Source organism: Podarcis cretensis (genome assembly GCF_951804945.1).
Source record: "Podarcis cretensis genome assembly, chromosome: 5".
Classification (NCBI taxonomy): domain Eukaryota; kingdom Metazoa; phylum Chordata; class Lepidosauria; order Squamata; family Lacertidae; genus Podarcis; species Podarcis cretensis.
In genome coordinates, this window is record NC_137174.1 from 75443893 (window position 1) to 75457520 (window position 13628).

Sequence of the window (13628 nt, forward strand, 5' to 3'; positions counted from 1 at the left end):
GCAAAAGGCGCCCCCCGTTTTAAGTGGGGAGCGGTCATTGTTGTAGAGCTGGGAATTTAAGACATGTGGATTTAATCAGGTAGAGGAGAGGAGCTGGGTAAGGCTCAGGGAGGGACTGTGACCAGAGTGGGGTTGGAGTTAAGGGAGACAAGACAGGAGAGGAACCCAGTGTGCAGTACAGTGGTACCTTGGGTTACAGACTCTGCTAACCCAGAAATATTACCTCGGGTTAAGAACTTTGCTTCAGGATGGGAACAGAAATCGTGCTCCGGCGGCAAGGCGGCTGAGGGAGGCCACATTAGCTAAAGTAGTGCTTCAGGTTAAGAACAGTTTCAGGTTAAGAATGGACCTCTGGAACGAATTAAGTACTTAACTCAAGGTACAACTGTATACACTTTTGCATATGAAAAGGCTTGGATTAGATGGTTACATTATTTGTAAGTCTGACACAGGGTCTGCTAAGTCTAACAACCATTGTAATATGGCACAGAGTTTGGCCAAATCCCCATAGTAGACTGAAAAGCTTTAGTTAATGAGATATACATTAGTGCCAAACTGGTAAAACATTGTCTTCATTTTTGATTCACTTTGGACGAAAGGACAAAAAGCCATCTGAAATGGATTTTTTAGTCTCTTGCTGAAATTGGTTTCTGCTGAAATGCAGCTTTCTAAAAAAGCCTTGCTACATGGCTTCCAGCCAATCTTGGCTAGCCTAGTTTTGAAGTGGTGGTGGCCAACAATAAATATGTTGAGCAAAATGGGTCAAAGGCAATATAGTCGTCTTCCCAGCAAAGAAATATGTTTTATTGCTATAGCAAATATCTCCTGCTATTTTATCAATAGAATGATCACCACAATTATGTCCAAGTTAGCATTATTAGTTTCTGCAGTTGACTTTTGAGGATGGAATGTGGCCAACAAAGGAACCATGTTGACCATCTTACTATGCAGACCATCAGGCTCTGTAATGTGGGACACACAGCCACCATTGGCTGTTGAGGAGGACAACTTCTGCAATAGTGTTGTTTATGTCCTTTATGCACTAGAGCTTCGTAATGGGTCCACCATTAAACTACTTGAATGCTAAAGGATGAATCTTTGATCATGCTTCACCTATTGCTTAGCCATAGATAAACATAGCAGGAGCAACCATATTGATTTCCTGCTGTAAGTTTCTCCTTCATTCAATTACCCCTCTGAATTTCTCTGATATCCTCTCTCTTTCCCTCACCTTCATTCTTTTATCTGAAACTGTAACTTTGCATTACACACACACACACACACACACACACACACACACACACACACACTGTATAAAGATATCTCAGTCCTAAATCCCCCTGAAAGTAAAACCAAGAATAAGCAGACGGTTGTTGTTAGGGCCTAGCAGACTTGATCAAAAAGCATCTCAGTGCTTGATGACTTCACACACAATCAGGCCTCGTTCTATCATAGACTTCACACTTCCACCCAGTTCTATTTCACCTAGCTGTCATTCCCAGCGACTTTGCATTTGCAATTCCATTACTCAGAAGTTTTATAAAGCATTTCCTCCCTCTTTTCAGATCTCCGATTCTCTGATTGCAGAGAATCCAAACTTGCTGAGTCTGCCTTTCATTGCTTTTGGGATATTTTGTAACTCGGGATTCTAGCCATTCCCCAAAATAGACCAAGTCTCCGTGACCTCAATTGCATTGTAATTCTTTGCAAATACTGTGCATGTCGGCAGATCTGCTAATTTGCTCTTTCTGTTCCTTCTATATTTAGGGAAGTGGCTTGTGTTGCTTGCATTTGATTTTGTTTTGTGGAATGATTGAATAACTGAAAAAGCATAGCTCATTGCTTTTGTTTAAGGCACATGTACAAGGCCAAGTTACAAGAGGGCAACCACAAAACCATAAGAACATAAGAAGTGCCTGATGGAGCAGCCCAAGGGGTCATCTAGTCCACCATCCTATTCTCACAGTGGCCAACCAGATGCATGTGGGAAGCCCCAGAGCAGGAACTGCACACCGAAACATGTTCCCTGCTTGTGATTCCATGGCACTGGAGATAATAAATAAACAGTCATCCTGACTAGTAGTCATTAACTGGTAATTTCCCCCATCAAGTTCCTCCATGCTTCTACCATTCACTAACACCCCACTTTCCTGCTCTGCAATACACACAGAGTCTTTTTGTCAGCAGACAGAAGGGTGTGTGTGTGTGTGTGTGTGCGTGCGTGCGTGCAACAAAAAACAAATTGGGAAAGAAAAGCTGAGCAGCAACTGCTTTGTCCTCCTACAGCACTGCAGGGGGCTCCCCTGTCTCCTACAGCACTGGGGAATTTAAATTCATTTGCACATTCTCTCCTTTGCAGCCTAGCAACCCTATGATCAACTCGAACCACAAGTTTCCAGCAACATTATCATTTTTTAATTATTGAATACAGTGGGGAAAACAGATCATTAATGTTTGCGAGTCCCTCTCCTCCATTCTATGCAGTTTCCGTTTTCAAAGTGAGGACGACAAACAAATCTGACCCTTTCTTTCATTTTGAAAAATATAATTGCTGCTCTTTGATACCAGGAGAAGTTGTTTTCTGGTCTGCAAGCACATTTTCCTCCTGATTGAAGTTCTCCCAAGCTGCTGTTTGCCTACTCAGAAGATTATGCTGCCTCAATTCTTAAGAACATTAGAAGAACCAGGTTCGATCAGACCAAAGGCCAGCATTCTGTTCTTACAGTGGTCAGCTGGATGCCTGTTGGAAGCCCAGAGGCAGCACATGAGCATGATAGTCGTCTCCTGATGTGATTTCCCAGCATCACCCTGGCCTCCATTTGGATGGCGTGTACTCTAGAAATTCCTTTTTAAAAATCAGTCAATGCATCAATTAAAAATACTCTAACCTAATGCATTTGCAGTCTTAGTAGTTCTGGAGGGTCAGCTTCCTGTTGGATTCGGCTATAAGCTTCTTGCTGTGCCCCCTGTTGAATTTGAAATAAGAGTCAGAGGGGGGGGAAATGCTCTCTGTGTGTAGCTTCAGATGATTCATGTTCTTAGCACCGAGGATCTATTTTGGGTTAGGGAAGAGGAGATTTTTCTTTTCTGGAGCAGAAAAGACCACTGTGTGAAGATAAGGGAGCTTATTTGTCAATAGCACTGACAAGTGTTGTGATGGCTGAGAAAATGTATGTCACTAAAGGTGGAAGGAAGAATTGCTGAATGTTTTTTTTAAGAGTCATATGAGAACCCAATGTGACCCACAGTGGATTTTTTTAAAAAAATGAATCTGGTAGAGGTATCTAGGTGTTTTGACCGGGGTCCACTCCAAGGCTAATAAAACAAGCCCCCAGAGCTCCTACAGATCCACCCTGTGTTGCATCCAGGCACAGTTAGTTAACTGTGCTGAGTCCCTTAAGAGCAACCTAGTTTCCAGATACTCTCTTCCCTATCCTATGCCTAGCAGAAAATCTGCAGCTGACCTGGGCTAAGTTTGGATACAATCCTGTTAATGAAGCAGCTAAGTTAACAAAGATGTGTATGGATTCTGAACTCTGTCGTCAAGGTTAAATGGGTGGCATATGGACAATGCAACCCTTTTTCCTTGGATGTGCTTCCTCTAAGGCCTGTCTTGTTGTTGTTTAGTCATTTAGTCGTGTCTGACTCTTCGTGAACCCATGGACCAGAGCACGCCAGGTACTTCTGTCTTCCACTGCCTCCCGCAGTTTGGTCAAACTCATGCTGGTAGCTTCAAGAACACTATCCAACCATCTCATCCTCTGTTGTCCCCTTCTCCTTGTGCCCTCCATCTTTCCCAACATCAGGGTCTTTTCCAGGGAGTCTTCTCTTCTCATGAGGTGGCCAAAGTACTGGAGCCTCAGCTTCAGGATCTGTCCTTCCAGTGAGCACTCAGGGCTGATTTCCTTAAGAATGGATAGATTTGATCTTCTTGCAGTCCATGGGACTCTCAAGAGTCTCCTCCAGCACCATAATTCAAAAGGATCAATTCTTTGGCGATCAGCCTTCTTTATGGTCCAGCTCTCCCTTCCATACATCACTACTGGGAAAACCATAGCTTTAACTATACGGACCTGTCTTAGTACCTTACTAAAGCCTGTCTTAGTACTGCCAATTTTGCAACCTTGTCATGTCCTTCCCTTCCCTGCAACCCCTGCCCCCACTGCAACAACAACCCCTGGTAGTTTTGCTGGTTCTCCTGATCCAGTTGAATCAGCATACTGCAGCATAAAATGGAATCCTGACAAATAAAATGGTAAGCTTTTGTAGCTCCTTTTTTGTCCTCATTTTCATTAGCCAGCAACAAAGGGGTAATCAAGAGTACAGTCTGATGCTGTACTTTCCCCCCACAGACCGCTTGAAAATTGCTGAGGGTCTTGGTGGACTGCATTACTAGCAATTGTAATGAACTGCACTAGATGCCCTCCGATTTTTAATTGTATTTTTACAGATATGTTGGGTCAGTTTATTAGTTAGATGCATAACTTTCAATGCTTTCTTGAATCATTGCAGTTCCTGGCTGTAATGTTCCCTATACAGATAGAGGAGCTGGTTCAAATTTTCGATGTGTTTTGCTCTGAGTGGATTCCCAATTGATACACAAAACCTGGCATTCAGGCTTTATCTACAATTAAAAAAAAAAAAAAAATTATTTTTTACCAACCACCAAAACACAAACAGTGAAACCTCCCAGGCAGCTGATACATTGGGTATGCAATATTCAATAATATACATATTCAATAATATACATATTCAATAATATTCAATAACAACATATTCAAATCAACCTTATGTACACTTCTATACACCTTAACACTCCTCCCTCCACAAGGTTTATTTAACTTTCAACATTTTAATTGCCCCAAATTGTTCAAACCTACCCAAATAATCCAATATCTTCTCAAACCCATCCTACTCTTTCTCACTGACCTTAAGGCTTTATCTACAATTAAGCATATTTCAGGAGGTTCCTACTACTCTACACTTCAAGAGGCAGTGAGACTGGTCCTAGTGGTTTACCCTGGGTACGTTTCTGGTGAGACGGGCTGGGCAACTAGGGATCTATTTAGTCCTAGTTACCTCTAGGACCCTAGTTACCTCTGCTAGACCCCAGGGACATCACAAAGGGTTATTAGGCAAGAGAAAGAAATGTGTACCCTTTCATAAACTAACCAGAGAAGGTTGTTGTCTCCATGCCCTCCTTATGCGCTATCCAGAGAAATCTGTCTGCCATGCTAGAGTTTATCTTCTATCTCTGTTTTTATGAGGCTGCTTTAAGGCTTTGTATTTTTGTAAGCTCCTTTTCTTTTAAAAAATAAGCAATTTGAAATGCTTTTAACATTTGAAAAAAATAATGAATACATCTTAGAAAAGGGAATCGGCCTAAATCGTGTAGGAGTCTTCTTATGTGCTTTCAAAAGATTGATCTACAGGACTGAATTTAAACATTTTTTTTTTAACTTATCTTTTATTAATTTGGTTCATAGTGTCAGTTTATAGCTTCCTAAGAATAAATTATTTGCTCTGTTAGTGCTAGGCCCCTGGCAAGTTATTTTAGAGAGCCATCTTTCCAATCAACGTCATTATATATCTAGGAGAACAGTCTGTTCTTATTGATTCATATCCTTTTGACCAAAGGACAGGCAGGGAGAGGTCAGGATCCTTTGTTCAAAGACTCAGGGCCAATAATTTGTCTTCAAGAGATAGCAAAAATGGTTAGTGAATCTTAGTAAATTTAAGTTCTTGGAAGCGTACTCCTTAAGTAGCCTTTGCCAAATGGCTGGACAAATTTCACAAACGCAAAACAAGGCTACCATTCAAGAAGTTAACAGACAATGCCATGTAAAAGTAATGATCAAGCTTAGTTTTAGGGAGTAGGGATTCATCACACATTCTGATGTGCACACCGCATAAGTCTGTTTGCTTTCAGCAAAAACTCTCCCTCCTCCAAAAATCACAAGTTCTACTGCTTATCTGCATTCATCCATACTCTGCAAAATGCTTCCAGGAGACAATTTAGCAGTTGTATAGTCTTTTAATTACCTCTGCCATGCAAGCTCTCTATATGTATCTGCTCCACAGCAGCTGCTTCATAAAGGATACGTGAAATTTGGAATTTAAGAGAAACGGAAATTAATTTTGATGGAATTTTTCAAGGTTTGAAGACAGACCATGGACAGCTCTCTCATGTTCCCCGTGATTATGTATTGCATTTGTGATATTTTAGAGGTTGGGAAGTGTGGTTGGAGTGTGCTTTGTATATTTAGGTGGTTTTTTTATTTCTTTCTAAATTAAATAGTATTGTCGTCCTGTACCAGGAATCCTTAGAAGCAGAGTGCTGCTGTGAGAGTAGCCCTAAGGAACAGACAGATCCATTCTCCCCAGTCTTTCTCACGTAGATACGTGAGCATTAATGCATACATTTCTCATACACACACCCAAAGCCGGAGGAGATACTTCTGCCAACAGGCTCCTTAGTAAGGATGTTGGAGAATTACATCGAAAAAGAAAAAAAGAAAAAGAGGAAGTGGAAAATGTTGCCGTTCTCATGTTGGTCTGCAGTCAGGAATAGAAATCAGTAATGATTGCCATTCATTCACATCATTGATGTGCCATTTTAAAGTGCAGAAACAATTTATAATTATTATTTTTTTACATTGTTCTGACATTTCCTTTACACTGACCTGCATGTAAGTTAGTACATTATGTCAATAGATTTTACATAACTTAGGGCTCATCCTCACTTAAAGTCTGGGCTTTCCAGGTATGTCTGAAAACTTCCACCCCCACACCCCGCCTTCCTTGTGAAAACCTGTTCTTTTCCACTGAATTGGAGCAAATGGCAATCCGTGGAAAACCTGAATTGCTGTTTGCTCCAATTTAGCAGTAAAGAGTGGGTTTTCCTGGGGAAATAGTGGACAGCAAGACAAATAATGTAGTACTGGGCAGAAACGTAATGGGAATAGCACTGGTTGTGATGAATACAGGTTTCTAATGAAAATTAGTCTCCTTACATCCCTGCTCCTCAGAGGGTTAGGATATACCTAAGCAGCCCCCTCCCTAACCGATTTCCTTCAAACTTCTCATCCCCTTGCTCTAGGTAAGTGTGGTAAACTCTTGAGGGACACAGGTAGAGCTGACAGGATAGATTTGTTGCATGTGCAAGGATTAAACTGTTGTGTTTATGATTGCTTGGAACACACACAAAGGATTGAGATCATGTGTAGACTCATATGTAGACCTATGTGCAATACATATATCTGTGATGCAAGGCTGCTTGGAGCTAGAGAGCTATAGCGAAGGAACCCCATACAATCCTTAGACAGAATGTAGGCCCAGGTAGTCAGTACTATCCCTTTGAGATCCTGTTTGACTAAAACTCCCAGCAATGGTTAGGAATGGTGGGTCTTTCATCAGTGGGAATGCCCCCTGTTGGCTGATGTAGTTGCAATGATCCAGTACCAATCAGGGTTGGTTACTACACAATTTACACCTATGCGGTTTTTGTTTATAAATGACACTCGACTATAAATGACACTCGACTTCAGTGTATCTGAAGAAGTGTGCATGCACACGAAAGCTCATACCAAGAACTAACTTAGTTGGTCTTTAAGGTGCTACTGGAAGGAATTTTTTTTGTTTTGACTCGACTATAAACACCCTTTAAGTTATTTTTAATTGCGTCTTCCCTGTAAATTGAGTTGGTTGCATCAAATCTTTGTTTCTAGAGAGATGATTTCAGGGGAAGTTTCTTGGTGTATAATCCACTGAGGTGATGATTGTTCAGAAGGAAGAAACTGTGCCATTAGAGTCATATTGTGATAAGTAGAGCTTTTGGGAGGAATGCGGCATCCGGGGAAAGCTTTCTTCCTTTCTTTTCAGTCATTGCAGTTCTAACAGAGTATGATGGAAATGTCAATAAGCAGAACCAGAGTGCAATCCTGTACACACATAAACTTGGGCTCTCTTTGGGATCTATTCCTGAATAAGAACAACACATTTTTTTTGATTGAATATAGCATTGGGTTTGGACCAATTAAGAATTTAAGAAGAGCCTTCTGGATCAGGCCATTGGCCCATCTATTCCAGCATCCAGTTCTTACAGTGGCCAGCCCTGTGGGAAGATTGCACAGCCTGCGGGCAGCAGCACTCTCTCCACTCCTAATGGCCTCTCCTAATTCCCCAGCTACCTTGCAGAAATAAATGAAAATCAAATAGCAATACTAATTTGCATCTGGCGAGCTTTAGAAGTGTGATTCAGCTACCAAAGCCATTTCAAGAAGACCTTACCATGGCAGTGAGAAGGCACATGCCTTTTCCCATTCTTTCTGCTTCTCCTTTTTTTTTATTAAAAAAAGTTTTTTTTCCTTATTAAAACTCAAGATCTGGCTGCAACCAATCAGGGAATTGTGTAACTAAGATAAATACACACAAACCACATGCACACACTTTAAATCATGGGAGCAGAACTTTTTTTTTTAATCCCAAGAAACAAAATCCCTCATGGCCCAACATCTAGATGCCATATATCATAGGCAGAAGGGGCCAAAACAAAAGTGGGAGAAGCCAGATAGGAAGGTCCAGAATTGGTGTGCACACACACACTGAGCACACATGTATGAGTCCTCTTTGAGTATATAGAATCTGTGTTAAGTAATTGCAAGGGGTGGGGATGAACATGCAGCCTCCATGCCACTGCTGTTTTTCTGGTCCTCTGTGAATTGAAAGACCTGTTCTGAATCAGGAAGCCTACTCTGTTTCTGTAGGTTTGTACATTTCAGAAGCATGGGAGCAGAGTGCCCTCTGCTTCAGAAGGTAACTCTCCAACCCATGGATGATGACAAAAACAGTGAAGGGGGTATGCTGAAGTACATTCATCCCTACAGCCATTCCCTTGAATTAATACCTGAAGATGGCCATAGTTGTAGGCAATGCACACCAGTTGCAGGCAATGCACACCAATTACCATTTGGTAACCACCCTGCTCTTAAAGAAATGGGAGAAATGGGAGTGTCTGATCACCTCATCTCTCTCCTGAGGAATCTCTATGTGGGACAAGAAGCTACAGTTAGAACTGGATATGGAACAACTGATTGGTTCAAAATTGGCAAAGGAGTATGACAAGGCTGCGTATTGTCTCTCTGTTTATTTGACTTATATTCTGAAATCATCATGCGAAAGGCTGGGCTGGATGAATCCCTAGCTGGAATTAAGATTGCCTGAAGAAATATCAACAACCTCAGATATGCAGAAGACACAACTTGATGGCAGAAAGTGAGGAGGAATTAAAGAAGCTTTTAATGAGGGTGAAAGAGGAGAGCGTAAAATATGGTCTGAAGCTCAACATCAAAAAAACTAAGATCATGGCCACTGGTCCCATCACCTCCTGGCAGATAGAAGGGGAAGAAATGGAGGCAGTGAGAGATTTTACTTTCTTGGGCTCCATGATCACTGCAGATGGTGACAGCAGTCACGAAATTAAAAGATGCCTTGTTGTTGCAGTGGGGGCAGGGGTTGCAGGGAAGGGAAGGACATGACAAGGTTGCGAAATTGGCAGTACTAAGACAGGCTTTAGTATAGTACTAAGACAGGTCTGTATAGTTAAAGCTATGGTTTTCCCAGTAGTGATGTATGGAAGTGAGAGCTGGACCATAAAGAAGGCTGATCGCCGAAGACTTGATGCTTTTGAATTATGGTGCTGGAAGAGACTCTTGAGAGTCCCATGGACTGCAAGAAGATCAAACATATCCATTCTTAAGGAAATCAGCCCTGAGTGCTCACTGGAAGGACAGATCGTGAAGCTGAGGCTCCAATACTTTGGCCACCTCATGAGAAGAGAAGACTCCCTGGAAAAGACCCTGATGTTGGGAAAGATGGAGGGCACAAGGAGAAGGGAATGACAGAGGACAAGATGGTTGGACAGTGTTCTCGAAGCTACGAACATGAGTTTGACCAATCTGCGGCAGGCAGTGGAAGACAGGAGTGCCTGGCGTGCTCTGGTCCATGGGGTCACGAAGAGTCGGACACGACTGAACGACTAAACAACAACAACCACCCTGCAGTATATGATTAGTCTTCAAAAAGTTAGGGTTCTGTTACCCAGTCTCAGATTTTGCCCCAGTAGAGTCCCCACTCACAATACAAGCTAATCGAGTGGAAAACTCCAGTGAAGGAACCCCTGCAGAATGACTCCAGCAGTTCTTCTCTGACTCAGATTTTAAGACAAGCTGAAGAAGAATTCAAAGGGTTTGTAAACCTCTCTCTTTGAGACAGGCTTTAAGAGGACCCTGAAGTTCTTTCCTAAGACTTTTCCAGGAGAACTTTGCGGACATTTATATCCCCATACAATCACATTGCTTTTCTTATTGAAGTGATGTGAGAACTGATCACTGTAGAGGAGGAGAATACTGCTTCCGTTAACAGAGGTGCCAGCCAAAAGGGGAACGTTGGCTTTCAAACCAAAGTAGAAAGACTTCTGTATTAAGCATTTGTGGTAGAACCACAGATGTATCTTTTTGAATACTAACCTTTACCCAAAACAAGATTAATAAAATAGTGGGATGGATGAAGTGCAGTTATGGGATGTCTCTCTTCTAGCAGTGGAGCATTTCTTAATGACTATCTGTATGCTGCTTGTCTGTTGCTGTTCAGCATTGCCCCTGGTGCTACAGACTAGGAGTTGAAAGCTGTGAAGAGTGTAGATTCAGGTAATTGTTTTTCAAAGAGCTGTTTTCTTCTCAAATCTATAAAGTAACATCAAATAGAAGAGGGAGACAGAAACATTTGTTATAAAAGTGTTTAACGTAATTGCAAAAGCACACCAAAACCAAGAAGGCATTGTCACTTGGGAAGATAAATGCAATGCACCAATCTTTCTCCTGGCACTGCAGGAGAGGGAAATAGTATTTTTCACAATGTGTGTTGAGTGCTAGCTATTGGAAATCCTGCCTTTTAAGAGTTCGGGAAGCAGTACTTGGCTACTATGTTGTGATGCACGCTTTTTACTATTATTACGATGTTTCTCATGATAGTCACACCACACTTTTTATCATAGTTTATGAAGGCTAATAGTCACAACACATCCATCCATCAATCAAACAATCAATCAACAAACAAAAAACCCCCTCCAATTACACAAATTCTTTCACTGAAACATTGCAAGTTATAAGAATCTATACTCAGAAAATAATACAAATCTACAAAGCAGAATATTCTTATTCCTCAGATAGAGAGTAAGCTCGATACAATTGCCAAATGGAATCACATTTATCTGGACTGCCCCTCCTAGAAAAGCCAAATCATAAAGTGATAATCTGAGTCTCAATCCAATGGTCCAAAATAAGAATTTTTTGTTGAATTCCAGTACTGCCTGCTTTGCATACACTGTGCAGATACAGAGTTAATATTGTGAAGAAACATTTATGAGATGTCAGTGCAGGAATTTAGAAGTGTGATTACTTTTTTGAGACAGGAATTCAGTTGCTCAGTCAAATTCATCAAATGCTAGGCAAAGGGAAGATATACCTGATTAGACAGTGGCATGTCTCAGACATCAAATGCATAGAGGGGAGTAAGTAGGATTGTGTGTGCCATCCACACTCCTGGAATCTTGATGCTTTGCATAGAATCTGCCCACATATAATTTTTATTGCATTATTTGCTGATCTGATATTCCGGGGCTCCAGATCATGTAGGGGGTGTCCTACATGCATAGATGTACATGCATGATATCTATGCTCATATTTGCACTGAATGTGTGGAGGTCAGGAATGCCAGAATGACTAAAAAGTACTAATGATAACGGTTGGGCTATGCAACATGATGACAATATTTGGGTCAAATATTGAAACAGCCTTTAACAAAATTCACATTGTGAGATGTTCAAAAGAGAAAGGTGAATATGACAACTTGATTGCCTTTTTAAGAAGGTTCATTCATAACTGTTTTACAGTTCTGACTGATACAACATAAAGAAATAATTCACAGGCAGCCCATAGAAGGAAGCTCTGCAGAGGCATAATTGTAACTTCTGAAAATTTGCATGGCAGTGATATGATGTTATACGTAGCTCACTAAAACTGCAGTACTAAAGTAGATGAAGAAGAGTTCTCATTTGCTCCTGATTTTCAAGAAGAAGAAGAAGAAGAAGAAGAAGAAAAAGAAGAAGAAGAGGAAGAAGAAAGAAGCGTTTCAAAATTCCTGACAGAGAGATTGAGGGATTTGTAGTGTTAAGGTGGCTTCTCTTTCAAGCTGACTGTAGTATCGACATGAAATTCACATTATTAGAAAGATGGGTGAGGGGGAACAAAGACAGATATGTGTGGATCACTCTGAGGTTCTGGATGCTGCTGTGCATTTTGCAGGAGTATAACAAATGTTGTCAAAGGGCCAGCCCTACCATTAGACAGAAGGAAACAGCTGTCTCAGGAGATGGATGCTGGTGGGACTGAACTGCTCCTGCTGGCTATTATCATCATCTTGAGCTGGCAGCCTGGCAACAGGAATGCTTGATTGTCTCTAGTGAAGGCTGGCTGGCTGCCTCGCCTAGTGGTCTTCACTGAACACAGCACATACAGCAGTGTTGCAAATGGCCCCTGGCTAAGTGAGCAGGCAGAAAAGTGGCCAGTCCACAGCCATGCACCTCAGCAGTCAGAGATATGTATTGCTCTGCTTATGTGATGCACACTGGTTTGGTGGTCTTCTGTCATGGATGTATGAGTTGAGATTGCTGCATTGCAGGAGGTTGGACTACATAACTAGCTAATCTTCCAATTCCACAATTCTTCGATTCTATTATTCATCTCCCATGCTTTCCAGCTACTGTTGATCAACTGTGGGACCAAGTGGCTTCTGTAAATGGAGGCCATAATCTTATTCTTCATCTCAGGCATCCAAATGTCTTTGGCTAAATCTGACTGAACATCATTTCCCATGGAACAAAGTGTTACTGTATGTAACTGTAAACATCCATGGAAGCTCCCAGGCTATCTACTTGGAGACATTCTTACTGCCCCTGTTATCAGAAAGTTAAGAAGAAGCATGTCAGGAAGAACTCTTGGCTGTTGTGTGTTGTCCATATTATTGTTACCATCTGACCACCATCTTATTAGTTCAATGCACCCACGCATGCACCAGTGATATCTTTGGTGCCTGTGCATGTACACATGCACTAAAATAATCACTTTCAATGTATGTTTTCTCTTCTGCCATTGCACCTTGTTCACGCATTATCCAATCTTTGCTTTTCTAAAAGCATGGAAGCATACAGTTATTTCTCTAATGTGTTTTGCATGCAAAGCAGGAATCATGGAGAGAAATTTGTGCTGCCTGTGTTATGCAGCAGCTTGGAAATAGATAGATGATCACAGCGATTTCCTTGTGTGCTTAAAAAAAAATCTATGAAACTATTAGAAAAAGGGAATGCTAAGAAGCAAAATTGGCAGCAGTCACACTGCTGTCCCTTTTTAGTACAGCAGAAAGCATAAACAAAATCCGAAAGGGAACTATCGGTTAGGGCTGATCTGTAATTACATTTGCTGCTGATGCTAAAGAAATCTATAATCTGTTCCAGTAGGATTTTTGATTTATGTTGGAAGTGTCTTGCTTGGTAATACAGTAGAGCTGTTTCA